The sequence below is a fragment of the Grus americana genome, chromosome 14 (genome assembly GCF_028858705.1).
Source record: "Grus americana isolate bGruAme1 chromosome 14, bGruAme1.mat, whole genome shotgun sequence".
NCBI classification, from domain to species: domain Eukaryota; kingdom Metazoa; phylum Chordata; class Aves; order Gruiformes; family Gruidae; genus Grus; species Grus americana.
Window position 1 is genome coordinate 8494475 of NC_072865.1, and position 27542 is coordinate 8522016.

Genomic DNA, 27542 nt, shown 5'->3' on the forward strand with positions numbered 1-27542 from the left:
GAAATATTCAGTAAATGCCATATTTTGTGAATGCTGTATCAGTTGCTGAAGCTGTGGCTTTGCTCCCTTTTCTTAACCAAGATCAGAAATGCCTTGTTCTATTCTGGCTTTTTGATATGCTTTTGTCATAGTACTCAGTAGTGATGGGGCTGCATGGTGACTTTCTTTAAATCATGGTGCTTGCATGACAGGTTCGATTGCCAAAAACATCATCAGGAGTTCTACAGCATTGTTTATGTTGTTATTGCATCAATATTGTGAAGCTCTACTTGAAATTAAATCTTTATTATGCCATACGCTGTGGAAGACTGTCCCTTTTGCATATTTCAATCCCAGTTGACCATGGTCATTGTGAATCATGAAGGGAGATTTGGCATCCCTGCCTTCTACCTGCAGATTTGAGATGCAGAGAGATCCATGGCCAGCTTAGGTTCGCTGAGGTGTTTGTAGCAAAACCAAACCTCGCTTTATGTAACAAAAGCTGCCTAGTCATTTTTTTTTTTTATATTTCCTCTGTAGATGTTGGAAATAAAGGCACCTCCAGATGCAATTGAATCCCTTTGTCTTAGACTTCTGTCTTAGAATATAAGGAAATCCATACTCGACATGGTGGTCTTTCTTCACTGACTCCAGAAGCAACCTCAGTAATCATTTTGAATAGATCACTTCCCTGTAGGTTGATAAGGGTGAGTGTGATGAGCCCCATCTCAAGTAGAATGGAGTAACCTCAATTTCCTTCTGAGCATGCACATTTTACTAACAAAATTATTTAAACACCAGGGCTGTTGTCGGAACTTCTGAAGTCTTACCACTTTGAAGTCCTATTTTCTTCCCCAAAACACCCAGTTTTAGCCCTACTTAGTATTTTACATCTGCAGTGTAGGAAGATGCCAGTTGCATCAGTCTCGTTTTGTTAGAAGCAGCGCACAGTCCTGCTCATTTGTAGGGTTTTTTCATGTTTCTAATAGTGGGTAGCATGCCGAGCTAATTAATGGGCTATGGGAAGAAGTCACTGATGAGTACGCACTGAGTATCTTCAGACAAGAAAGCTATGAGTTTTCTGTTCAGTTTAAAGAACAGCCCTACTGAAGCTTTGATGCACAACCAGATGTAGTGTGTAGAAGCAACAAAATCAAGAGTTAGTACGATGAAATTAGTTCAACTGACTCTTATTTTCTATGTATACAATTCTAGAAATTATTATTACCGTGTGGGTAGCTAATCTAAATACAGAGGTGTTTAATTTTTGCTCCCTAATTATACAGGTCGGTACAACAACTTTCATCAGCTTATTCAAAGTTTTCCTGAAGTGGGCAAACAGATTTGGATCTTCTTGTATTTTCAGCATATAAACTTGTTTTGATGCCTAGCAACGTAGAAATTAAGCAAGGAGAAGTGAAGAGCCATTCTTAAATGGGGTTCTTAATAGTAATACACTTAAAGAGTTCAGACATTTTTAGCAGTTTTCATTTCATATAGGGAATATCAATGTAGGTGGAATAGTTGTTGACAGTCTCAGAACTGGATTGTTGATGCTCCAGGCAGTAGCTTTTGTGTTTAAAATGACATAAAATATAAGTATAAACAGACATGAAATGCAGGAAGGAGCTACTAACCCATTTCTGGTTATACTGGTTTCCTGCTTTGGGGGTAGAGTGGGTAGCACAGAACAGGACTCAGTCACTTGCTCATCCTGCTGATTTGGTGTTCAAGCAGAGCTGGATGAACAGGAGTGGTTTATGACCAGATACACATTTCATCTGTAGGAATACTTCTTCTTATTCTGAGTAAAGGGGTATTCCTCCAATCGACAGTCATTGAGATACAACATGTCCCTGTTGCGCATCCATTTCATGAAAGTTAGAGGCGGACGCCCTTGATCTTTTCCACCAGGTCTAGCCCACGACAAGTGTCTTCTCTATAGGGAATCCCAGGCTGTTCTGCATTGATGACTTTCATTGTGCAGGCATTTCAGTGTGGCACGGTTCCTCCATCCAGATATCTGCCCCAATCCTTGCCCTGGTGCAGGGAAAGGAGGCCTATGAGGAACAGAAAGCTGGGGAGAAGAGATGGAAAGGTTTTCATCATTAGGGCTAGTCTACACGATTGCAAAGACTTCCTGAAACTGCTACTTTGGTATTTATTTCAGTCATCAAATCTGGAAGGAGATCCTTAACCGGGTGTATGGTTTCTTCCGAATTTCAGTATATAAAGCAGACATGGTAGCATGGTTCAGTACTGAACAAAGGAGAACATCAACATTACTCTTTACAAACCCCAATTTTGATATCTGCATGAATTTGCACTCTAAAGAACTTTCCACCAAGATAGCAAGCGGCCTCACCGTTTGCTGTATAGGATGAGAAAGAATCACTGTTGGATGCAGTTCAGCTGTGGGGTTTTGAGCTAATACTAGATTTCTCCTTTTGGGAGAATATTTTTGCTGTACTTCCTGCATCGACTTGTCATTATTGATATCTCTATCTTCCCTCTGCTCCCTCCTTGACTTTTTGGGAAGGTCACATGCCTGGGATTTACAGCTTTTTTTGTATATGTGTGACTGTTGTAGCAAAGATAAATGTGAAGGGAAGCTCTTGTATGTTCCTGTGCCCGCAAACTTACTCAAGGTTAGAGATCTCAGGTGACTTTTATTGTTACCTTTTCTGACAACAATCTCTCAATATGAAATATAAACTAAAATGTAAACCCTCGGAAGAGTGGCAACTAACTGGAGATAGAACTGAAAGGACTGGCATGGAGATACAAATTGCTTATTGTTTAAAGTATTTGTCTACTTAAAGCCCACTCTCTCTTGAGAGCCTGGCTTACTTCAAGAAGAATTGCTACACTCCGAGAGAAGTTTCCTATATCATAACAGTGTTATAGAAACATGTTGTGAAACCAGCTGCCATGAAATTGAATTACAGGTGTTGTATTCTTCACTGCTTAAATTGGTCTATTATATCACAGGCCTCATCGTTTTGTTTTGAACAAATAACTGCAATTTAGTAGGAGCCTAAGAGATGACGGTATAAGCAGTCAGGGGTTGTTTAAGGCTTCCCTAATGATGGAAAATTGTTCTTATCCATCTAGAGTGTGTCATCTTTGTCAAAATGCATGTGCAGTGAATGGAAAAGGAAAACTCTTTCTTCACGGCATCTTTTTCCTAAGTTTGTTTTTGTATTTCTCAATGTGTGAAACAATCACCTGTAGGTTTTTAGACTAGTCGAAGCAATATGGTCATTCATATTTAACTTTGACACAGCTCCGATATATCAAATTATGGCACTGGATGTAGTCAGATATTTCACTTCCTTCACTTTCAATTTGATGGAATTAAATAGATGGTTGCTCAACCTAAAACTTCCCAGGTTTTCATGGAATAATGTTTTAAAAGATCCTTCAGGAAATATTTAAAAATAACTCTCAGTGCGGAAAACAATTATGGTTTTAGGCCCAAACGTACAACTATTTTGTCTCGGTTTAGATTCCTAATTGCTGCTGTGTGTGTGCCTGCCCTGTGCTCTGTTCTCCCCATCCCACTCCTGCCTACCTTGTGGAGGAGCCTTTTCTCTGATGTACTTATCAGTTTATCCTGGAGCTTAATGTATGCGAATCACCGCAGTTGGCTTGGAAACAGCATAATTCCCACAGAAAAGGGATGCTTGCAAGAATTTTGGACTTGAAAATTAACCTTGCTTCCCCTACTACCTGTCCAGGTCTATGTTATGCTATGAAGGACACTGAAATTCAGAAAGAGAATCTGCTGTATCACAGGGCTCAGAAAAAGCTTTATTACTATTCTATACACCAACCTGTTACTAGTCTGAAGATTCGATAAGGTGTTATGTATGTGTATTCCTCCAATTGTTACAGATTTCACCAAAAAAAACGAGTCTAGGAAGGATAGCAAGAGCTCAGTTTGTCCATCTTCTTGCTTGGAGGCAGGACCTGTTCTTCTGGTCCTGCTTTATTCTTGACAGGTGACTCTCTAACTCGTTCTTAAAATTCCTCAGTGATCGAGATTTGCTTACTTGCTTCAAAGTGTCATTTGTGGAAAGGCAATTAAATCTGCTTGAATGATCTTACTTTGCCTGTGTTCCATTAGCAATTAGGATCAGCCTTCTTGCTTGTTTCAGGTTTTTTGTGTCCAGGCTTTTTGCTTGTGATTTTTTGGATTAGCAAGAGTTGCTTGGCTCTTTTTTTGTTCCCTTCTTTCTTTCTTTGTTGTTTTTGTGTTTTGTTTTGAGGTTGGTTTTTTTTTTCTCCCCTCTCTCCTGTTCCTGTCTTGGTTTGAAATGTGATTTTTCAACATCTGCTTTTAGCCAGTGTATATGTCAGGCCTCTGATGCACTGCCCACTTGATTGGAGGTAGTATGCAAGTCCTCTTATTTCAGAAAGTTCAATTTCATGGCAATCTTTAAAAAGAAAAAATAAAAAAGATGGGGCAATTTTTTGTTTTGAATGCAGCTTTTTGCTGATAAACCTTATGTAGGTACTGTTACTAAGTCCTTTCCTCTTGTCACTTGAATTGAGACGTGAGAAGATAAAACTGCTTCACAAAGTTCCGTGAAAAATTAATGTGTACTGTAATTTAGAAGATGTATTGCTGAAGAGCATTTAAATGTTATGGTTTTGTTTTCTGCACATTCTATTTTAAGAGAAACCAAATATCTAGTAAGGACTATTTCAGAAATTCAATGCAGTCCTGCTGATGCTAAAAGGAAGAAGAGAGGAGAGACGAGGGGCATAGACTGCACAGCCTAATGAGGGTACATAAGCCTAACGATGCAAAATTACAAATTGCACAAATTACAAAGCACTGTCCCCTGCATTCAGACCTGCTTTTAGCGCTCTCAGGGCAGCTCCAGAGCTGCAATACCAGATCGGGATTCAGATGTGCTGGCAGTGTCGTGCGGCTGCTGCCCGTCACAGCGCCTGCAGAGCCTCTGACTCCAGCCAGCGCTGGCGCGCGGCGAGTTGGTGCCACGTGCCAACACGTACCTTTGCAGGCTCTGAACTGTGCTGCTGGATTAATTTGCTGTGGGGAAATCTAGGGAATAAATTTGTGGGATACTGGGGAAAGAATTGAAGTTGCAGTGTAATACCGGAGGGGTAAAGGGGTGTTTGATGGGATAGAAAAATCAGAGCCCAGGGCTGGAGGTAGTAGAAAGTTTAAAAGGCAGTTTTACAAAGGAGTGTTTACTTTCTCACTGCCTGCTCTTCCTGACCCATAGAAGCTCTCAACTGTGGTGTCAAGTGTATAAAGCGCTAATGCAGCTCTAGCCAGAGCAAAGAACTATAACCAAAAATTTGAGGAATGTTTGGGTTTTTCCTTGGCTTTTCCCAAGGATTCAAGCTAAAGCATAAAAATGTATTTTTCTCACAGGTGTGACTTTCTACTCCTAAAATCCATCCATACGAGCATGTCTGTCTTACCTTTGGGATGTTGGTTGTTTCTCCTCCTTTAGCTTGTACAGGTCAAAGATGAGATAGCAGCCTTAGCTTGGTTCTCTCTGTTTTGCTAATAGCGAGATACCTGATAGTCTGCTGCAGCTTAGGTACCTTGGAGATGTGATAACCAGATATTTTTTTTCTGTTGATGTATGACTATTCATCTTAGTAAACGGCGATAATTCAGGGGAAGTGTTAGGTTTCTTTTTCCTTTAGAAAAGAGCAAATCATTTTGCATTGAATGCAAAATCAGTTGAGATAAGTGATGAGATTACTCAGTCAAAGCAGAATAAAAACTGGGAGAGATGTAATTCATTGTTTTATTTTTTTCAAGCTGCTGACATGATGTGAGAGTTGCTAATGCAGTATGAAGTACAAATGATATGCAAAATTCCCTGATAACTACCTGGGAATTCTCATTCCATCAGCAACTTTTGTGTTATCATAAATGAGACCGCTTGAAAGGCACTTGTTGCGGTTTGTATTGCATGCATAAGTCATTTGCACTTCAAATGAACTGGTCTAGATTATTTTTGATGTTTTTTTTTTTTTTCTGCATGGCTTTCATAAGCGATGGAACAATGCTGAATTACTACTCTTTCACATTTAGCAATTCAAGAATCGCAGAGTGAGGAGACATGACAAATGAGCACCTTGGTGCAAGCTGCTTAGCAATTGGGATTATAAAAACTAGGTTTCAGAGAGTCAGGTCGGGATGTCTTGATCACCTTTGAAAATCATTGAATGTCTACATTTTAGTTGTAATATATTTTTATGTTCCGATTACAGCTGGTACTTCAGAGCTCAGAGTGTGAATGTCTGTGAAATGTGTTTCTTTGTCTTTTGAGACCCCCAGGCTGAACCCCAGTGGCCACTTTCTATGTGTGGGGCTTAGGAAAGGATCAGGGGAGGCAGGAGGGGAACAGGTTTCCTTCGTGGGCTCCAGAGAGCAACGTAGTCACTTACACAAGGGAGACAGGTGCAATCACATCCAGCGTCCCTCCTTCACGAGTGATGGTAGGTTGCTGGATCCGTGCTGTCCTTTCCCTGGCCCCGCTGTGCACAGATCGTCCCCCTGCCCATTCCCTGGCAGCGGGCAGGGGCTGCCAGCACGTGCACCGGATGGGAGCCTGGCCATGCCGATGCTGTCTGGTAAAGATTGCACAAACCTTACCTCCCAGGTACTTGCATACAGCCTGGTTTTCTTCTGTATTTCTTGAGGCTAGCACTCTCTGTGGTAGCCTGGGCACATTCGTGCTGACCTTCACTCAGGTCTACTTTGGACCCCATACAATGGTCCTGAGATTACATTCATATTTTCAGGTCAGATTGCCTGAAGCAATGAGGGAGCTGTGGTCCATCACAGTGGTACTTTGTGTAGCAGGAGCTGAAGGGCAAGTGTTGGATGGCATGAGGTGCGCAGGCCCTCCCCAGGTAGCAGTGGTCTTTATCATAGTCCTCCATAGTGTGCTGCAGGGGCTGTTTCAGACAAACACTATGACAGCAACATCCAGACAGAGTTTTCTGGAAATAGGTTGTTCTCCCCTAGAACATACTGGGTGGAAGCTACCGTGCATCCATTGTGCACGGTCAGAGGCCGTGAGCTCAAGAGCAAAGCAGGGAGTGAATCATATTGATGAGCACAGAGTTTGGTCTTCATCCAGGAGGTGAAATAAAGCTAATGGAGTCTCTCCAAAGCTTCAGGGCTTGATTCTCAGCTGTTGTAAATCAGCGCAGTTCAGTATAGCTAAGGTTGAGGATCTGACCATATGACTTTATCTTTGCAGTGTACAACAGATGATTAAGTACAAATGCATGTTGAGGTGATGTGGGCAGTATGTAAGGATGAAGCAGGAATGTGCCTAAAAGCCTCCTAATCTACGGTTTGTTCAATCCATGCCATTTATCTCTCCATCGTCATTCGAGTATCTCTGTATTAATCTGGAAGGCTCTCCTTGCTGAATATGATGAATGTATAGAAGTCCAGAAAGGCTGGGAATGCTCACGGTTGCTGTGTTAAAAATAATTATCCGGTGTTTCTAGCCCAGATACAATCCTGGAAAGCATGAAAACAGCCTGGGATGTATGCCCATGGTGCTAGGAGAGGTCAGCGGGAGGTAGACGCTCAGGAACTAATTGGACTTCTGGGATTCTGTTTTAAGGAATGCCTCCATATAAAACAATGTACATACCCAGGACGCAGTTGCTGCTGTCAGTTGTTTCCTAAACTGACAGTTGTTTCAAGATAAGAGATGGTTTTATTTCACTGAAGCCCTTTTTCTCCAAGTCTGAAAGAGCCTGAAAAATATTATCTCATGGAAAAATACCTTTGGGTATGTGTGTGAAAAAGGTGAGGGCATTCTGCAGTGCTAGCAGGGTCACTATGCGTGCCTCGGTCTCCTTTCTCAACGCCGTTTATGAAGGAGAAAAACTGGCTTGAAATGCAAAGGATGCGAGCGGCTGCAGGTTTTATCTAACACGGTACAAAGTGGCCCATCATGAATTGAGTGAGGTGTTGCTACCTGGGGAGAGGCACTTCATCCTCCCTGTGTGGCTGGAATGATATAAATGTTATGTGTTGACTTTTAATGAATATTCATCAGTTGTGTGTATGTGGAGGGCTTTATAGCCTGTCATTACAGCCTTATCTTATGCATTGGGGAGAGAAGGCGGCTCCCGCATTTGGTGTCTGATGTTAGGCAGGGCAAAATAACTTAGCCTGTGAGCCTGGAAGGGATAAGACTTGCCGGGTACTGACAGAGAGCTCTGCACTGCTCAGAGAATACCAAACAGGGAGTGTCCAAGGTCAAGCAAACATAGGAAAATAAAAAAGAATACTGAGTAGGCAGTAAATATTGTACTTAGGAGGCTTCTCTTCTCATCCTATAAATTTATGGTCTCTGTCTCACATCACTGTTGTTCTGGACCTGCCTAGGTAGTTGTGTCCTGACTTTTTTCATTGTTTATAATACTTGCATGCCAGCATAGTATAAATATCATTGTGGGGCAACTTTTAAAGCCCCCCAGAAGTTCCTTCTTTTTTTCCCTCTGGTGATGTTACACATTCCTGGTACACTGATGGTCTCTCCTTGCCTCCAAAAGGCCCTTCGTGCTTCCCAGTGCCCTTCCACAGCACCTGGAGCTTCTGTCCTTGAGATGTCCGGAGACGTTTGGGTCCCGCCACCTTAGACAATGCTCTCCTTTTTGGCAGCCAAGTGGTGAGCGATGCAGTGTGGATCCTGCTGCTGACTCTCTTGTTGGGTTTCATCTTCTCTGGACTTAGCTGTGTATGACTTAGGGCTGTCCGCCCTGACCTACTTGTCTAGGTGGGTAGAGATGGTTATGGATGCTGTAAATGTTGAACACCGTCTCTCTTCTCACTTTTTTTCGGGTAGGACTAATGTACTGGTTGCAGTACTGCAATTGTTTAAAGTTTGTAAAGAGTCGGAGTCTTTTTATCCACCTGACTTGAATGGAAGTAACCTGTTTTACTGCACTAAAAATCTGAATTTGGCTCAGAGCTACAGATAATGAAGACCTTTTCAATGTGGCAAATTTACAGGGTGGAGCACTTGTGAAAACCAAATACTGCCCTTTTCTGTGCATTGGACTTAGATCTTCAGAGTCTTTTGTCATGTAGGCCCAGCAGTGCTTCTTTGGAAAGGAGTGGTTGGTTCCTCAGGGTTTCAGGGTTTCCACAGCGGTGTCTTGGGACTGGTGCCCCATGTCAGATGGCTGCGGTGAGCTCCGGGCATGCAGGAATGAAACCTGGCTTCACCGCGGCTGGGCTGAGCCCATGGGGGAAACCACTGCAACACCAAGGGGTCCCTACCCTTCCCTTCCAGGCGAAGCAGTGTTTAATTGGCTTCACCTTCTCTAATGCAAAATACACATTAAATTTAAACCAAAAAGTCCATCTTGAAACAAGATCGCTCCGCCAAATATTCCCATAACCTTGCTCAATGCAGTAGTACAGTGTTCTCGTTACAGTGAGCGGAGGTGCTGTAGTGAAGAACGGAAGAATATAAAGCAAATTGTCTCCATAAAGTGGTTACTGAGGTGGATGAGCCAGACTTGTCGTGTCGTGCTTGGCCTGTTTATTGCAATAGGTTTTGCCTGTGACATTGTTTGCAGGGTGACTTTACATCCCAGCTGATTACTCTCTCTCTTTTCCTAATACCTTGTGTTTGGATAAAAATCCTCCTCTTTCTTGTTTCTTCTTTGGATTAACAGCAAATCACTGTTTCTTTGTTGGGTTATAGAGAAGGTTTTAATTTTCCATGCTGAAAATCACCCAGCAGCTGTTTAAATGAAAAATCTGTTTTGTAAGAAAAACAGAACACAACAAAAATTACCGGTAGCTAGAAAGTACTCACAGCATCTGTTGTTTAACTGTATCCATGTTGCAATTAACAACAAACCGTAAAAACATATCAGCATTCAATTCCATTAATTTTATTTCTGTTTTTCATGGTATTTATTATTCTTTCAAGTGGGTTTTGCAAAAGTACAAAATAACACTAATAATACTTAATAAATGAGTAGCCAACTATGTAAGTTTATTATAGTCCTCTGGGAAGTCTATCAGAGATATACAATTTTTCTTAAAGAAATTGATGCAAAATTATAACATTTCCAGGAAAAAATGTACGTGAGCATCAGTTAGACTCATACTTATTCAGCCACATAAAGCTTAATTGCTCCAGGTTTTGTGTTCAAGAGTGCTTCATATCTCACTCCTGTCATGCTGTTCAATTTGGAATCTGTGCATTACTATTTTCATATTTCTTGCTCACGTGTTGCTAGAGATCCAGAGATACTGCCCGATATGCAGATGTATGCTCTTTGAGTTATTACGGTGCAATGTCGTATCAGTTTAGTTTCAATTCTGTTTCAATTTAAACTGGCCTAAGGTTGGCTTAAATGGGCAAGCGAGGCAGCTCCTCGTGCGCGTTGCCAGCCCGCTTGCCCTGCCGTGTGAGAGTGCGGTGGTGAGCACACGGGTCTGACGAGTCTCTTAAGTACCCACACAGCCTCTGGCAAGCATGTAGCTAATTAGCTTAAATATAACACTGGAACTTGGATGAACTCCTGAGTGCAGGTAAACTCTGGAGCTCCCAGTTTTTTTATGCTGCCTGCCAACATCAGTGTGTGCAAGGTCTGGCTGATGGTAATTTTTCTAATTTGTAAAGCAGAATAGGAGCAGACTCATTCTATGTTTTCCTCTTGCAAGCAGTTGGTTGAAGTGTGTGAGGTTTATACACCTGTGCAGAAATATCCTCCCCACACGGATGATGTATCAAGTGGAGAAACTTAAACTGGTACTCTGGTTTATGCTGATCATTTGCTGTTGTCGGGGTGTGTGTTAATTTCTTCAGGTTTTTACTTTTTTTTCTTTTCTTTTTTGTGGTGGGAAGATGACACGTAATGTATACATCTCTGGATTCCACAGTATTAAGTGTAAGGTCTGTATATAAATGCAGCTAATGAAATTGGGGACCGTGTGGCCTCAAACCATTTAAAATAATGGCATGAGCAATCTCACTCCATTACATTTGAGTGGAAGCAGTTCACGCTAAAGTGCTGGTTCCCTGAGGAGCCGGGGAGCCCTGATTGAATCTTACTCACAAAATGGCCAGTGAAGATAAGTTTGTTGCAGGGCAGATGACAGCTCTGACTCAACAGAAACCCCGGTGCTCAGGGGAAGGGTTGCCTTGAGCCTGTAAATACATTTTCCTTTCTTTTGCTTTCACTGCTGCCTTGCAAGCTTTGCGGCAAAGGCACCTGCCCGGTGTTTGCGTCCCCCAAAGGCACGGGGGTACAGCACCCGTCAGTGGTGCCAGCGGGGTTGTGCTGGGTGATGCTGGTCTGCTCTGCTCTTGGGTGCAAGGTCTTTGGGGTTTCGTCCTTCCAGCTATATGGGTCAGAGCAAATAGTTTCATCAGGAGGGTGGTTCTGCAGCATTACAAGCTCTGTCCTGTCTTCTGGCATACTTTTATCAGAAGACTAATTTAAATATGTGGGGATTTTCTTGACTGCCATGAAGCACCAAAAGGGCCTTCCAGCAAGGGGATGCCAGGCCCTGACCTGGGTTCTTTAAGTAAGCGAACCTCCTTTTTATCATATTGTAATGTGTTTCAAAATACAGAAGTTGTTGGGAGACACTTGACAAATCAGTTTTGACACAGGTTGATGAGCTGATGTGTGCTTTGCTGCAATCTGGCCATCTGGAGCGGTGCCCATCACTGGCGGGTGTGTTATCTTCTCGAGGAGGCCATCCCCTCATGTCCGCTTGGCAAGCAACGCTTATTTTCTCACCACCACTGGTCAGTGTCTGCGTAAGAAGCCTGAAAATACACGATGCCTCTGCGCTCAGTTCAAGATTCACTGCCGATTTTAAGCCTGCTTTCCATTCCCGCAGAAAAAGCACTTGGGGTGTATTTCTGCCCTCTCAGGGAGTTGCTGTGCACCAACCAGCAATGTAACGCGTCCCAGTTCTTGCGGAGGAGAGAATAAAACTGCTCCCAACAAAGACCTGTAATATTTGAGTATAAATACATCTGGCAAAAGTGTAACTGCATGCATATCAGGACAGGACAATACTTTTTTTACTATAATCATGAAGACTGACTAGAAGAAACAAGACTCATGATTAAGTAGAATGCTACAGAAATCAGCTTGCAGGCTACCGGCCTGTATCAAGAGGAAACAGGACTTCTGCAAGACAAATAGCAGTTCCCAAATGCTTATCTAGCAAAAACACATTGAACAAAATAAACTCGACTCTTTCCAGTGAATGTTTCATGCTGATGAGAAAACTCGGTGACGTCTTCAGTGATGGAAAATAACAGGAGAGAGAGGAATTTTGGAGGGACACAGGAGTAGAGTTGGAGATGTAAATCTGGGAAAGACACAAAGCATCGTGCAGCAGCGAGACTGCAGCTTCATCGTGAATCCCTTCACCCCTCATCCATCCCAGCATTGACATGGGATTGTGGACAAGGACTTGTGTGACGTGGGGAGCAGCAAGGTGCGTCCTGCTGGACCTGTGTCCCCTGGACACAGCGGATCATCCTGCTCTGTCCCATCAAAGTTAGTTGTTGCTAACTTTGTATTTTCTGTAGCGACATAGGGAAAGGCAGGCTCAGCCTTTGGAGAAGCTGTGAATGTTAATATATTTAGTCTTCAGAAAAAAAAACCCTGTATTCATCCAAGCTCAATCTGAGAGTGACTTTTACGTGCAGCTTTTCCTAGCCTTCCCGCAGCTTTACAAGCATGTAATAATTTTACCAAAAGAAACATTGCAAATCCATGGAATTCAGATTTAAGCTGAAGTACAACATAAACCGCAATGAGAAAGTTATTTTGCTGTATGGTTCCATCATATTGGGGAATTAATTTATCAGAAGTGCAAGAGGAGGTAGGTGCTTCTCTCTCCCATGTAGCTTAGAAATGTATGGGTGAACTTTTATATGAACGTAATGGGACTTCTGAATTTCCTGGAATTGGAGTGTGATGGGATTTTTTGGGAATATTGAAGGCCCCCACTTCAATGTATTTTATTGGAAGTGGCACGTGAACAGTGTCCCACAAACACACGAGTTGCAGAGCCTCATGTTTCATTGCCAAGCTCGAAGCTTTCAGGCTTGAGATTCACTTTGCAAGTTTGGGGAGGGAGAAGGAACACTGGGAAAAACTTCAGTATTCTGAATGTAGTAAGCGATGTAGTTTGAAGGTTCAGTTAGCCTGGCATGCTCACTGGGGTAAACCCAAAAATCCTTAGCTGGCACGTGTTATATGTTGGTGTATGGACACTGTTAAATTTGTATGCCATTTGAAAAATGTGATGTTTTTAGCACATAATTGCAAATTATCTCATGCTTTCATAATCAGCTTTGCCAGGGTAAAATGCAGTTAAATCCAGTGAAGTACAATATTTGTCCTAGCATTAGACAGTTGGTTCATTTAATCACAGCTGCGATGAAGAGCTCATTTCTCTTCTCAGTTTGTTTCCAGTTTAGTTTCTTTTGCCTTTGAAGATGTGATGGCTGCTGGTTTGGGGGATCACTTAGTATTCCCGTCTTGTGAGAGGCATGGCGAAGTACTGGGTAATACAGAGACTCTTGAAGCTGTGATTCACCCTCTCAGATCGTATTAGGATTTGGATTTCAGTTGGGTTAAGGACAAGAATTACGTGTAAAATACATTTCTGAACTGTTTGTAAGTTTGGTGTGACTCGGATCTGAGCTCTTGGCTCAAAACTACTCAAACTGCAGACTAATAGCTTTTAAAGGGATGGAAATATAATCCAGTATATATATAAGTGCTACTGTCAGTTTGAACATTTGTAATATTTAGCGCACCGTGACACTGAATGCACTTTGGCATTAAGACTGAAAAATTTACTATTTCTGTGTTTGAGGGCAACTCTTCCTCTTGGCTGGGCAGGTAATCTTGATTTTATTTAAAAAAAAAAAAAAAAAAAGCCCCCCCCCCAATTTAAATATTAAGCCTAGATCAAATCCTGAGTCTTTCACCTTTTCTATTTGTGTGTTAGGGTTTTGTTTTGACCTGATGGAATGGGTGTAGATCAGGGCAGCAGTTTCCCATTGCTGTCTTTGCGGTGGGCTCGCCTTTCAGGCTGTCCATCGTGTTTTGTGGTTTCCTCCCATTTCACACTGCTGGGTTTCGGATCTTCTCTCTGTCCTTCTATTGCGAGCATCTACTTTGTTTTAATCTTCTTGACAGGACCCTCTTATCTGTTCTTAGCAAGCTCCATTTAACCCGGTCTGCCTTGAGCAGATTTGTATTTCTGCCTTCTGATTTCTCCCCAGGGCACGCTGCGAGCAGGCCCCTCTCTCCCATCGAAATGTAATATTTTGATAATTTTAGACTCTTGCATTTAGGGTTTCTGTTCTCCTCGGAATATGAAACCTGGAGCTGACCACTGATGGGAAGGTCTGTTTTTTCTTGGTCCTCCGCTCTTGCTCCGGGTCGAGTCCTGGTCTCCACCAGTCTAAGACCTCTTCCTTTGCCTTTCTTCTAGCAAACCCCCCCCCCCCCAAACTGTTTTTGTTTGTTTGTTTATTTTTAAGTGACAGGAAGAGGAACTTAATGACATGTTGTTGCTGAAAAGCTTCTGGGTAAGAAATTTCCCTGTGTAGGAGAGCATCTCCCCCAGGGACTAAGGACTGTCCCTCTGACTGACAGTTTAATCTGGGAGGGATTAGACTCCTTGCTACATACGGCAGAGAACAAGATGCACCCCGCTAAATGTGAGTTTGGTCTCTCAGAGATTACGGTGCACGTGAAGGGTGGGTGACGGCAGATGGTTTCTGCAGGAGAAGGTATTTTCCAACGCGCCGTGGAAGTGTTCGGGAGGCGACCTGGGACCCCGGGGGCAGCAGCAGCCCCTGGAGCGGAGCGGGACTCGCCCTGCATATTCTCTCATCAGTTTTTAAAATTGTTCGAGGACTGAAATATTTCCACTTTGTTGGAAGAGAAGAGCCTTTTATGCACCTCAGGCGTTTTCTTTTCAAAAGCCACTTTTGTCAAAGCGTGACTTGGCACTTACATTGGTGAGTCTTATTTTTTTTTTTTTTTATATTTTATTTCATAGACTCCTACCTGTGTTGGCCAGAGTTTGCAGGGGAGCGAGGGGCAGAGGGCAGGAGCTGCCCTTTGCATTTGGCATCGCACTCGGGACTGGCTGCAGCCTCGTACCTCCTACCAAATTTGCCCCTCTCGTTTTGAAGACCGGGCTGCTCACCGGCTCCGTGCGAGTGCTTGGAGCAAGTGGTAGAAAATGATTTTATAGAAGTGAATTATGGCAGGGCTGGTGGCCAGCAGCCTCTGTCTGAAACCTCTCCTGTGGAGCATGTGAAGATTTATGGATAGCTCTAGCAAGTGCTGAAACACGTTGAGTGGCGGTCCAGCTGACTTCACATGTAAGCATCTGAGTTTCAGATCTTTTTTAGCAACTGAAACGTATTCCTGGGGCAGCCCGAAGTGGTCAAAATGTTTTGAGTTTTTTGGTTGGTTTTTTTTTTTGGTTTTTTTTTTTTTTTAAACTTCCCAAAGTATCACATACTGAATAGGATATATGAAATTAGCGCATTCACATTTTCTTTCATTATTTTTTCAGCGTATATTAGAAGGAAGAGACTGTTTCATTTCCTTTTCTCCCTTGTGCCCGAATCCTTCACAGCAAAGGATTGCACCTTCTTTTCTAATTCTCCTCATTTGACATATGCCTTTGAATGATAATTTCCATCCTTTCTTGGTAAATACAGAATTTGCTTTTCAGAAAGCATTTGAATGCTTTTTTTTTTAAAAAAAAAATTGAATTTCCATCTTTATGTAATTAAATTGTGTGAAGTCTGAAGGAAATTGGGTAGGAATAATGAACCTGGCATGTTATTTCCTCTTTTCTTTTGTGTAGGTACTTGAAAAACAAACAAACAAAACCCAAACAAAATACCTCTGGAAAGGAAGCTGTAGTGTCTGATGCAGCAAGGGATAAAGGCTTTAATCTCTAATATAAATGAAGAAGACTTATTTTTTTTCTCTGTCAACACAAAGAGATCACTCTGAGACCCTGGCCCTGGAGTTGCCTCGTGTAGTATAGATTTTGAAATTGTGATTCCTCACTTTTTAATAAGCAGAAAATTGAACGAGAACTTTGACAAATTAGTATTAGTATCACCATCCAGTGACCTACCTATGGGCAAAAAAGGAGGAAAACCCCATGAGAATAGGATGATAAATTGGTTAAAACATTATATCATAAAAAACCCAATGTGGAGTCCTGTTTAAAGCATGTCTCAACTGGTAGCATCCACACTTTTTTTTAATTTGTATTTAATAATCCATCAAAGGGTATATAATAATCCGTAATCCATCAAAGGGTATATAATGGTCTGCTCTTCAGTTCTAGGAGTATCCTAGTAGCTATTTTCCTTCTTTGATAACATAAATATTAGCTATTAGGAAGCAAGCATGGTTTAAATTTCTCTTCATTCCAGACAAAGTATATAATTAGCTTAAGTTTATCCTTTCCTAAGGGAGAAATACTGCAGTTGGTCTTTTGTTTCTCTTCCTCATTACCCGGCGTTTGGCCAGAACAGCATGCTGTGACCCAACAGCAGTGGGATGTTTTGCACGTGCAATATTCTGCATATTCAGAGTTGGCTAGAAAGAATACCAAACTTTTGCCTGAATGTGACTAGAACAATAGGCAGGTGCACTGTTTTAAAACATCCACGTTGATATTATGAATGTGAGCTTTACATTTCTCCTCTATCTCCCCCACAAAAACCCCAACCAACCAAAAAAATCGTTATTTGTTTTTTAACACAGCAGGCTAGCTGAGGTGTGCTGGGTCAGTACACAAGCATATTCATTTCCATGCAGCACTGACTCTCTGGCCTGACTTTGGGTGACTTTTAAGGTACCTGCATGTTTTGGGTTTCATTGCATCTTTTTCTCTTATCTAGCCCTTCATTTTTTCAGGCTAGAAGAACAAGTAAAGGTTATTAAACAGAGGTTGAGCGTTCTGTTGTGTTTGCCTGCGTAAGGTGTGAATTACATCAGGATTGGGCTCTGAGTTACCATTAGATCTCGTTAAGCATGTGATTTGAACATGTTTTATGCACGTGAAAACATGCAAAAAACCCTTGAACTTGTAGAAAAAGATGAGCTTCCTGCAATTCAAATAATAGTGGGTACTTATTGTATCATATCTGTTCCCAATTTTATTCAAAGAACTGTTTATCTCTTCTGGTTTTTGTTGTTTGGTGACATAATGGCATAGTTGGGAGCTGTAATTTGCAGCATTTTCTTTCAGACAAACTATACAAAGACGTCTTGGATGTTTAGCTGTACCGTTTCAAGGTAGCTTTGACAGCGAGTCGATGATTCCGGTATCCGCTGCGATGCTGGCGGGAGCCTGGGACAGAAACAGCAAGGAGAGGGAGGGGTGGCTCGGAAGCACGCAGAACCGTGGAGTGCTTTGCAGCCTACGCTTATTTTCCCAGGGGATATGAAGCTCTGCATGTTGCTCTGCTTCACTCAAAAATAAGCTATGCTGTAAAATGTGAAGATTAGTTTAAAACTGATTTGACAAATTAGAAAATTGATTTAAAAATGGGGGGAAATTTTGGGGGAAAAAAAAAAAAAGTGTGCTGATTGTGTTCGGTTCCTCGTCAAAAGCATGAAACAAAACAAGCGGTGGCACATCTCCAGGTCTGTAATAGTTATTTTCCTTTTCAGTCCTCTTTAGGACCAAATCAAAACCCCACTCATTTACTTGTTCTCCAGCTTTAGCCCAAGTTGGCTATGCCTGTCATTAGACTCTAGAGAAACTTAAACATATTCCTGGACCTTCATTCAACAGTTTGTTTAATGTGTTCGTTATTTTATTTTATTTTATTTTATTTTATTTTATTTATTTTATTTTATCCCCCCCCCCCTTTGGTCCAGGGACAGACTTTTCCAGGCTATTCTGACATACTCCATCAGTTTTAGGCTGTCTTAATGTCCTGCAGCCTGTAGTCCTAGGGAAGTGCTCTATCCCAGGGGTATATGGATTCACTTTCCCAAACGCCGCAGTGTCCAGCACCAGGAGAAGCTGTGCATGGGCATGGAAGAAAGCTGCACGCATCTTCCCTTGTTCTCTTCCTTCACGCCAACTCAGCTTTCTAGCCAAAACATTTCTGTATGCAGCATCCCTGCCTGCCTTGACCCTCACCAGCATATATGGGAGCGTGTAGCCACTTGTGGTCCACCAGCCCCAAACAACTGGATTTCCTCCTCCCCCTTTATTGCCACATATCCCTGTATCAAATCACTTACTTGAATCCTTAAATAAATTTAATGATTAAATAAATTAGTATAACCAGTTTTCCTTCTTTGAGCATCCTGAGGTGCACAAGGGGAGTCCAGGTAACACTGGGTAAAGCCACACGTGCGAATTAAACACTTGGCTGTGTACATTAAAAACTTTAATTGATTCTGTAAACACAGGACATTGAGATCTGGTGTTGTAACCGAAATGAACTAAAGAAAAGTGAAACTCTAGTTTCCACCAGAGAGTTGAGGTGTCTACTTCTTCAGCTTTATGCAGTTTGGAACATGTCTTTTTTTTTTCAGCTGAATTCAGCCCTGAGGGTGAATGAGTGGCAGCCAAATTAACATGATGGTCTCTAAAGGCTCTGAATGGATTTCAGATCCTCTTTTGAATCATCTGTGCAGTTGTATTTACCTGGAGCACAATAGTCATGACCGTTTTGGTAAGAAAAAAGAGCACACTTTCAGTAGATTTTTTCAAAAATATGTATTCTGGATTTAAATGATATTTTCTATAAGAACAGTAGTTAATATCCAACAAAACTTTGTCAAATAACACAGTAGTTCTTTTACCTGGGGAACTGGAGACAAGTGGAATGCACCGCTCATAGCATCGTACCTTGTAGCTGAATGGCATAGAAAGGGAATTAAAAATCATCCCTTCCCTGTGCACCCATCCTGAGCAGGGCAGGGAGCGAGGCGGTTCTTGGAAACTCTTGCTCTGGGCTTGTCTTTGGCCAATGTGTTGGCTGAAGATCTGACGTTTAATTCTGGTTTACCGGTTGGTTTTCGGTATGAGGCCAACAGCAACCCTGACTTCAGTCTGCAGAGTCGAGTACGGGCTGTTCGGAATCTGCTGTTTTCAGAAGTTCACTGCAATTAAACTCCCAAATGTTTAATGAGATGTAGGTAGATAATACTGTCTGGTATTTTAGATAATAGTCAAGATGATGAAATGCTGCCGGAGTACTTAAGGGAAAGGACAGGTTGTTCTTGCTGAGGACAGAGTGGCTGCATCCCAGCAGGGTGGGTACCAGTCCTGGTTTCTTCCCCTGCCCGGCGTTGGTGTGTGACTTGGGTGAAATGCCAGGAAAAGTGTGGCACATTGAAAGCCATCTGCAAAAATAATATAACCATCATTTGTGTGATTCTCTGCCTCTCAGGGGTCTGTTAAGGATGATGAGGTGCTTATGGATGCTGCAGTCATGGGACCAATAAGGCTTTTTGGGTAGCGAGGTGGTAACGTGCCAGGAGCAGGGGGTGGAAGGCGATGTTTTTAGGTAGCTGAAATTTCCACGTAGGAAGTTTGTACCCACACAATGAGGTCAAAATTGCTGCCCATCTCACCTGCCTAAATTGTTCCTGTGTAAGGCAAGTGAAGCAGAAGAAAACAGCTTCTGCAGCTCTGCCCTGTCTCTCTATGTCAGAGTAAAATAAAGCACCGAAGTATGCCGACTGCCTCATGCAGCCGCTCGGTCCTCCATCGGCCACCTCTCTCTCTTCTCCATGAGAAATCTGAGTGTTAATAATTTCTGGCAAGCGTTGTGCTGAAGCAGACAATTTTGTAACGCCAGCCAGGCGCGTTGAGGAGTTACGCTGGACGGTGCAAGGAAAACACTTCATTCATGTTTGAATTCCTCGCCTCTTCGCAGCCTCCCGGGGCAGTGGTGCGAGCCAGGGCCGATGGGTTTCGTGTGGCTGCTTTCCCCTGGAAATGCCTCTGGCGATGCTCTGGTACACTGCTCATTTCTGTGAGAATACTCCCTGGGTTGTAACTTTTTTCTTTTTTCTTTTTTTTCTTTTTATTTAGAGTGAACGAGAGTGGAAAAGATAACCAGCTTTAATTGTGCCTCATGATGGGGTATCTGGTCCCCTAATGTCACGAGGTGGATGTGAAGTATAGGCTAGGTGCATTCAGCTGGGCATATTGAACGTGTTTGCTAAATGTAAGCATAGTTGGTTATTTTTTATAAATTATATTTGAAATGAGACCTCCCCCCTTGCCCCCAATATTTCTAACTACCGTTTCTTTCCACAACATTTTTAAACCGTTTTGCAAATGAATGTTAGAAATTGGGTTGACTGGGAAAAAAAAGTGAGCTATGATAAAGGTAAAATGTTGACTGTTTTCAGTACTGTTTTAAATAATAGTCATTGGGGAGAGAAAAAGCAAGGTGGACTAAAAATTCCAGCATTTCCTTGTGATATTTTTCAGTTTAGGAAAAAAAATGAGTGTTTTATAACTAAGCCTCACCTGAAATTACTGGCGCTTGCCTGAACCCCAGCGGGATTTCTTGAGTATGGTTGCCCGTGCCACATAACGATCTTTCCTCCCTGGCAGACATGAGATGTGTGAGAAATTAGTATCTGTGCCATGAGAATATTATTAACTATATTGCTTGAATCTAGGAAGACCTTTTCCTGTTCTTTAGGGATGATATCTTGGAGATCTACCCTATTGATTCACCTCTTAAGTCTAAGCTACTCTGGGGTAAGCATGTGTGTGTGGGCTCTGGGATAACAAGCTTCTGTATCCCAGTTAATCCACAGTGTCTGCCCATGGGTAAATGCAAGGTAATTCAAGGCTGCTTAGCTTAGGGTTATGAAAATATTTGTAATCATAAATATATTTTTAATATCAATATAGTTTTTCTAGGCCAACTAGCTCCAAGGGTTTATGGAACTGTTTTAGGTCTCCGTTGCGTCGCGTAAGCAGGATATAAACGCCCAATCAGGTGTCTTTTAGTCTTTATGTTCCCAATGCAAGGCATGTTTTTGTAACAGATATCTTGAAAATTGTTGAAAGTAGTAGAATAGTTCTATTTTTAACATATGTATTCCATGCAAGAAGAGATCAACCTAGTGCTGTTCAGTGCTATGTAAATATTTGTATATAAATATAATAGGCCTTTTAAATAATTCTGAGGAGAGTAGATTTTCTTTGTGCATGTAATAGTTATCACCTACCAGTTTAGCAATGCATTCACATTGTAATTTTATTTGCCCGACACTGTATTGGTACAAGGCGACAATGGCAGAGGAAGCAGTCAGCATTCCTCACTACAGGAAAACAGCAATTTAAACACTCAAAGGTATTTTGCTAGTGACACTTTCCCTGTCTTCCCTTTCTCTTTCTAATGGATCCGTGATTGATATTATTGTCCAGTTTGCAGAAGGACAGTGTGTGGCAATTTGCGCTTCGCTAAGAGGTTTCTAATAAAGTTAGAAAAGCTGTAAAGTGAGATCAAATTTCACTAAAAAAAAAAATTCTTTCACAGCTGAATTCATGTTTTTTAAAAATAATGAGATGTCTAGATGCACTATACTCTAAAATGGATGCCCTTCAGAAATCTAGAATGAAATAGCATTTGTGTTTAATATGATACTGAATTTTTATTTCTCTCTCTTTATTAAGAACAAAAGTGAAAGTGACATGTTGCTGTAATATTTCCAGATTATTGCATTATTCTTATGAGGTGGTAGGGTGCCTCGTATTTCCCCGGCAGTTCTGAATAACCATTGTTAATGACTTAAATTAGAAATAATTTTTCCTTAAAGGCTTTAGAAGTAAATCTGTGCATCAGAGGCGCTCTTCGAGAGCAATATCCCGCTTTCTGCCCAGTTTCCTCGTGCCCAAGCAGGATAATACAAATGATTGATGCCTGGGCTGAGTTGTTCGGCTTTTTTAATTCTCCTCCTCCCTATAATTTCCTTTTTCTCTCACCTTATGTCATATAAGGTGGTAGCAAAACAGCTGTCCTAGGATCTAATACGAGATATTTTGTCAGCATATGACGGTAGCCTGAACTGGGGTGTGATTTGAATACCAATAGCTTTTCCTGCTGCTGCTGCCCAGTACAGGTGGTAGGGATGATTGCCAGGCAAACACCAAGCACTGCCTGAGGCGCACAGCGGAGTGTATCCCAAATGCAAAATCCAGTTGTTGGGATGTTTCTCTTACTCTAAACCAAGCTGATTTTTTTTTTTATATTTTTTAATTGGTACTTAAGAGCAACTGTTAATATTGAAAATCATGTCTGTAATATAATATTTGAAATGATTCACATCCTGAAAACAAAGGGTGATCCTAAGCTGGTTGGTAGGTCAAAGCCCAGAGGTGTGTGGGCATGTGAGCTGCTGACTTTGGTGAGCGGCTGTGAAGCCGCTGGCAGGACAGGCACGGAGACGTGCAGCTCTTGTCGGCTGGTTGCAAATGAAACGGGTTATTGTTTAGTTAGTGAGTCCCCGGGTACTGCTGCGGTACTTCTTCTCAAATCCTGGCGTGTGGCATAACAATGCATCTGTTTGAGGTATGGGAACAGTTTACATGAATATCCAAACAAATCAACTAGTAGGAGAACATTTAAATGAGCAAAATGAAGAGTATCTGAACTGAGACATGACTGAAAGTAGGTAAGGAAGGGACAAAGGGTCATTGAGGAGCTTAGGGATGGGACACATGAAGATTTCAGTAAAGCCCTAAATTCATTTTTTTGTTTTGCTATTATTCAAAGACCTCGATTTTTCAACAGTTATGAGCTTGTTTTTAGTTAACTAGAGCCAGCTATCGTTTTGCACACTCAGCAAATCTCCAGTCTCTGAGGGGCAGGAGCACGTATGTGTGGTTGATTCTTCTCACGCAGCTCGAGCGGAGCAAACAGCTCCAGTACTGCTCTTCTGGGACTTAGAAATGAAAGTTGCTTCGTTTCTTTACAAGATTTAAATGTTGCCTTCAGATACACACGTGTGGCTTCTTGCTGAAGTTCCTGCTCCTGCGGTTCCTGGCTTGTAGAAATACATACGGATTCGTTACCTTCAGTGTGGTGATGTGATTAACACGCGCTCACATCTAGCCCTTAAAGTAGTCTTAAAATTTTAAGCTAATTTGAGTATAACTTTTGAGCCAATGACCAATAAAATTGAAATCCTGCTTTTAGGAAGTGCAGAGTGGCTATTTTTGTTAATTTTACTCCCATATTCCTGTAATCCAGTCGTGCATGAGTAAGCACATCGGAATGAATCCCACAATGTTGATCCTTTCTGGAAAAGGGATGCTGTAAGTTGTCTAAGGGAAAATAGTGAATTATTAAGTAGTTTTCTAAATACATTGCATCTCAGAATAAAATTAATAGAATGGCAGACACAATTGTTACACTGAGGCCAAGACCTGAGATTTGCAGATGGAACAGAAATTATTTTTATGTAGAAGAACAGCATGAGTCAATGAAAAGCTTCTGTTTGATAAAACCCTCGCTGAAGTCGCCAGAATTGGTTTTCCTTTGTATGGGAATGCTTTGTTATCTTGCACTGACTTTTTTCACCAGAAGGAACCTAAATGTGATCCCAAGAAAAGCTTTCTAAATTGTAAAGGTAAGCCCATGAAAGAATCTTATTTTTTTGTATATTATTTAAAGATGGAGATAAATAATCTCCTATAAAAGGTATGTATAACAGGCTACAGATGATATTGGAAATGGAGGGTTTTGACCTGTCTGTGTAATAAGATATCTGGCTCTAATTGAATAAATCAAGCTTGTAACTGGCCATTAAGACTCTGGATGTCTTTTAGTGCCTACTGGAATTGCCATTTTGTTGGTCATATATTCTGTGGTGCCTCGGGACCGTTGCTAGTTTGCTCGCATTAATGCACAATTTCTATTCTGCCTGTCCTTTAACCTTATTTAGAAACATCAATTTTTTAACGTGAGTGCCTGGCAAGGTGGTGTGTGATGTTTGGAACTGCTCCTGGTTCTACTGGAAATATCAGCTGCCTGGCAAGGGCGCTGCTGTAAAAGCAGCCAAGAGATTAACCAGAATTAATTTACTTGCAAGGTTTGAGGTGAAGAAGAAATTCTTTTCCAGATCAGAGTCAAGAACTGTTATCAGATTTCTTTTTGTTTTCCTTTTCTGCATAGGACCTGCTGCCCTTCTGGGATCATCTGGGCATTTTCATCCAACTTCTTCCTTCCTTCTGCTGATGTTCGTTGTTTTCTTCATGGAACCCTTTCTGTTCTTGGTACTAATTTGCAGCTCTCCATTGGGAGTGTTGTGTAGTTGGGAAACAGGGGAGATGTAGTGGCTCTTCTGGGACGGTGCGACTGAACGTTGCTGCTTTGCAGGGGCCAGACTCAGCCTGCCCCAGTTTTGTGTTCCTGCGATTACTCCTAAACCTGGAAATCACAGCTGACAGCTATGTTATTTTAAAAGCATGGCGCTCTCCTGTTCCCTTGCCATGAAATGTTGCTACAGAGGGTACTTTATATGCTGGTGTAATTATATCGAAGAGTAGAAATTTGATAGTAGGAATAGCATCGTAATTTTTTTTTTTCTCTGATGATGGGAATGTCGGAAAGGCTTGACAGCACCATGGTAATCATCATATACATTTAATAAAGGCAGTTGTATGCTAAGTGTCAAGTGAATATGAAAATCATATTATTAAATGTGGATCTGCACCTGGCTGCTAACTCTTCTTTTGATCAATTCATATAAACATGATACATTACTCAATTGTATTAAATTTAAGTTAATTTAACAATTAATCTTTACTTAATTAAGACTGCAATTTTGGCAACCTCCCGTTTAGTGATTGCTATAGACTCTTTGAAGCAGCCAAGCCAAATGCTCGTGATTTTGTTTATTTATTTATTTTATTTTTATTGCTTTTTGAGAGGATATGCTTAAGGAAGGCACCTTTTAAGGTAAAAGATGGAAAAAATCATTTAAAATGTGTGTAGCTAAAATATTGGCCTGACCAGCTGATCTGGCATTGAAAGCGTTGTGCTATGTTTAAAATACATAAGCATCTTTAGTTTCACTGTTTGAAACTTATTGTTCATGGAGACTGTATAGCAAACAAACCCATTGGTACTGCTTAGAGAGTAAGTGCAGGGCTGCAGAGGTGCAGAAAGCTTTATTAATCCCACCTCTGGTCCTTCAGCCTAATTGATTTTTGACACAACTATTGGAAAACCACCGGCTTTTTCTCAATTGAATGTTCCTTCTTCTGAAGCGCTACAGAGAGCACTGCAAGTGCAAGCTGCTTTTTTTTTTTTTGTGAGAGACTAAGGCTGAAACTCTACGGGAGGAATTTAGTGAACATTAAAGAAACACTAATTTAAATTATGGAGAAAAGGCAATAAATCACTGTGCTTGGTACTCATTCTGAACTTCATCTCATTTAGAGACTTTTTTCCCGTGTTGACAGAATTAAAATATTAATTTGGTTTTCAATGAATCTCTTTCAGCTGCACTTTATGTTTCTGCCTGAGGTTTTTATAGATTTTGTCACGTTAAAAAATGTATTACTAAGGGCAGGGTTTTAATTATCTGATTTCCTTTTCCATTTAAACTTCCAGACTGAATTTCATCTAAAGATCATATCTGCCACGTATTTGATTATTGGATGTAGATCAGTCATCTGGAGATATCTGTATCATCTGTCACATATACTAGAGAATGAAGTTTAGAAATTAGTATCTGCTGGTACTCATTTTGAGTTATCCCATTTGGATGCAGGACAGCTCAGGCGAGCAAATCCACCCTGGATGCACCGCTGAACCTGCAAGGTGGTCATGGAGCTGGGCTGGGAAAGGAGAGCGGCTTGAGGCCCGGAGAGTAGCAAAATTAACTCCATTAAAGTTAAAATTAAATAGGGTAAAATATTCCCAGATGTTAAATCTCCAAAAACAAAAGCACGTGCCAAAGTTATACTACATTGTGATAATTTATGGATGGTCTTAGGAAAGGAAGCAGGACTTACCCTTGTCAAAGACCTTGCCCAAGCAGTCCCCCAGGCGATACACTGTGTATATATTTCCTTGGAAACTATACAATCACTACATTTCCAGCACAGTCAAAAAAGAAACAAAGGAACCTCTTTGGTAGGGTTTGCTGTGCAGAGCATGGACAGCCCTTTGGTCTCGTACAGTCATGAGTAGTCTCCTGCTTTGTAGAAACTGGGCATCTCTTCAGCTGGTGCCACTTCTTCCAGCCTTCCCAATAACTAACTGAGTCCTTAAACATTTATTGTAAGGTAAATTGCTAAAGAAATTGGGTTCATCTCCATTGCAGACAAATGCAGTGTCCCCACAAAGGAAATGCAATTGTAGCATGCTAAAGAAACGATTGCGAAGCAGTGGTTGATTAATTGTCTTGAAGTTCTGGGCTTGTTTATGCTAGTTTTTTCCAGCATATGTAGAAAATGAAATATTGTCAGTCACTTGTGACGTAACAGTTCAAGTTACACAGTGATCTTGCAGCTGCTGCATCTGGTGTCAGAGGCAGACACAGTCCATGGAAATGGGAAATGGGGGAAGGAGATGTGATGTAGGACATCGAAACCGTATTTAGCTTAGTAAGACAGACTGGCTGTAAAAATTTCAGTCACCACCAGGCTGCTCTGCTTTGGAGGATCGTGTGTGGCCTGGGTGCGCGCTCAGGGTCTGAAATACAGACTTGGCTTCTGTGGCCCTGACACTAGTTCCACGCTTAATGAGAGCTTCTTAATCACGCCTGTTCCACAGGAGCACTTACTCTCTACTTATGTAATGAATTTTCTGTAAGTAAAAGTGTAGTACAATAATTGTGATGCATGATGGGCGTGTTTAGATAACTCTGCTATTATTTTAGGAAGTGCAGTACTTCAAAGAAAACTTATCCCAAGGTGTCCCTTAAACTTTTCTTTCGTATTACCCTCTGGATTACTCTCCTATCTCCTTTCTTTGATATGTTAATTCAGTCATTTTCCCTATCAGGGCTCATTGCTCCTTCTTTTTTCTTCCTTTTTTTTTTTTAAAATGTAATTTAATTTTGTGGAGAGTTAATGCTTATCAGTCTTGTTTTACTATTTGGAATTCCTGTGACCATTTTTCTTCTTTAAAATGAAAGTCTACATACTTTCCTGACTGACTTCTTTTGTGTTTACTATTACATTACGTTGATATTTTTTAACAGTTCCTCCTTATTATTCTTTATTCTTCTAAAAACATTAGTGGTGATTTTACTTGGTTTTAGTTAGGGCTGCTTGGGTCTTATAATGCTTTAGCATAATTAAGAAACATATGTATCAAAGCTCCTGACCAGAAGGTTTTGTCAGGTGCTCTGCTGGGCACGTACTTGTTAGTTTTGGAACTTTAACCAAGATTAGTAAAATTTACCCCCAATTCATGAAAACTTTACTCTGTCAGGAAACAAACACTTGTTGGAATTGAAGCGTGGTCGCAAATGAAGCCTCTGGCATT

General features: G+C 41.3%; 1 protein-coding gene across 6 annotated transcripts in view; it reads left to right on the forward strand.

The window, feature by feature from the left end:
- Positions 1-27542, forward strand: part of SGCD (sarcoglycan delta) — a 342386-nt gene that overhangs the window by 81425 nt on the left and 233419 nt on the right. Inside the window, exon 1 of one of the 6 annotated variants that reach the window (XM_054841871.1) lies at positions 15383-15401. The exons of 4 other annotated variants lie outside the window; for them this stretch is intronic. The gene's annotated coding sequence lies outside the window, so the exon portion shown is untranslated. Of the gene's footprint in view, positions 1-15382; positions 15402-18724; positions 18744-27542 lie in introns of those variants that run through there. One more of the 6 variants, XM_054841869.1, reaches the window with a different exon arrangement.